The 2,569-nt window shown below is 35.4% G+C and overlaps 1 pseudogene; it reads left to right on the plus strand.

The window, feature by feature from the left end:
- Positions 1 to 385: 385 nt before the first annotated feature.
- On the plus strand, positions 386 to 2,569 carry LOC140557459 (uncharacterized; annotated as a pseudogene).

Here is a 2,569-nt window from a genome sequence, read left to right on the forward strand (position 1 = left end):
TCCCAAGCCTACTTGGAATCACTGGGCTCAAGGCAAGAATGTACCCTGGACAGGGCTCCAGTCCATCGCAGGGCAACACACAACAAATCACACACTTTTAGGGGCAATCTAGTGTAGCCAATCCACTTACTGGTGAATTGGCTACACTAGAAGAAGGGCATTTATGTTACTCCTTGGTTCATTATATGATTTATTGAAACAGCGTCCAGCGGAGTGAGACAGTAACTGTGAACAAAAACATGCTCTTGTGGTGAAATATCCGCAGAGAATTGTGGAGAATAGAATTATCGCTTAGGAATGTCTTACGGGGTTGTCAAACACTAGAGGGCGCTCCAGAGCGAGTCCAAATATGGAGCATTTGAGTAAATGCCGCCATGAGGCCGCCATGTCCAGCGCCAGCTCGCCAACCAGTTAGCAGAAGTAATGCTAGCGCCTCAATTGCTGAAAAACCTTTGCTGTAGACAAATGGAAATATACAGGTGTGTTTTCTTAGCTTATTTAGTGAAATCCAGCTTTTTCCATTTTCTAAAAGTAAAGGAAGACCTTAAAGCTTAAAGTTTTTTTAGCCATATAGCTTCATTCACCCCATTCATTGAGGTCTAGCTTGCAGGCTCCCTCTAGCGTTTCGCAGTCATTATTTGATACAGTGGCGGAAGTAGGAAGTGGCAAGGCTCTCCAAGAACCGGCTCTGATTAGAACGCTTCTCAACCAACCTGCTGCATAATAACAAACTGTTGTATAATTTCTGTAATCTGTAAACATGGACTTACGCTGCGCTCGAGTTGGGTCAGAAACTGGGAAATATTAGTAAATAGTAAATAATAGTTGCACTGCACTCCATCAGCCAGTGAAGTCGTATTTACTAGTGGTAAACTCAGGATTCTAGTTGAGTTTATGAGATGTGGCCTTTTACCTTTTCCATATATTTTTAAATTCAAACCTTTTTTTTTTTGTTTTTACACTCCAACACTTAGAGCTTAGGTGAGTGAAAACCATCGGCCCCCGCTACATTAAAAAAGAACACAGATCCAAAATAGAAATACTGAATATTTACACATTAACTTACACCATACACATCATACATTCTCTATACATACACTATACATACACACTATACATAATTTATACATACACTATACATACACACTATATACACATGCACACTATACATCATTTATACGCACACTATACATACTTTGTACACACTTTATACATACACTATACACATACTATAAATACACTATACATACACTATACTATACATACACTATTATACATACACTATACTATACATACACTATACACACTCTATACATACACTATACACACTATACATGCACTATACACACACTGTGCTTACTCTATACACACACTATACATACACACTATACATAATTTATACATACACTATACATACACACTATATACACATGCACACTATACATCATTTATACGCACACTATACATACTTTGTACACACTTTATACATACACTATACACATACTATAAATACACTATACATACACTATACTATACATACACTATACTATACATACACTATACACACTCTATACATACACTATACACACTATACATGCACTATACACACACTGTGCTTACTCTATATACACACTATACATACACCATACACACTATATGCACACTATACATCATTTATACGCACACTATACATACTTTGTACACACTTTATACATACACTATACACATACTATAAATACACTATACATACACTATTATACCTACACTATACTATACATACACTATACATACTCTATACATACACTATATACATGCACTATACACACACTATATGCACACTATACATCATTTATACGCACACTATACATACTTTGTACACACTTTATACATACACTATACACATACTATAAATACACTATACATACACTATTATACATACACTATACTATACATACACTATACACACTCTATACATGCACTATACACACACTATATATACTATACATACACACTATATACACATACATGCTATATGCAGACTATACATCATTTATACGCACACTATACATACACCATACACACACTATATGCAGACTATATATCATTTATACGCACACTATACATACTTTGTACACACTTTATATATACACTATTATACATACACCATACTATACATACACTATACATATATTGTACATACACTATACTATACATACACCATACTATACATACACTATACATACTCTATACACAATCTATACACACTAAATTATATATATATATATATATATATACACACTATATGCACTCTATGTGCAATATTGCACGGTTTAAAGCAGTTCATGTACAGGTTTAATATATAATCTGAAATCTTTACATTGATGGGTGGGTGTGAATTCAGGTGTAGTGTGAATAGAGAGAAGTCTTTGTGGGTGCAGTGTGACTGATCGTAGTTCTAGTAAGTAAGTGCAGGGTGCAGAATGTGACTGCATGAGGTGGGGGTGTGATGAGTGGTGAGATAACTTGTGGACTGTGTGACAGGTACACTGCGCTACTGTCTGTTCATTGA

Source organism: Salminus brasiliensis, chromosome 1, assembly GCF_030463535.1.
Source record: "Salminus brasiliensis chromosome 1, fSalBra1.hap2, whole genome shotgun sequence".
NCBI classification, from domain to species: domain Eukaryota; kingdom Metazoa; phylum Chordata; class Actinopteri; order Characiformes; family Bryconidae; genus Salminus; species Salminus brasiliensis.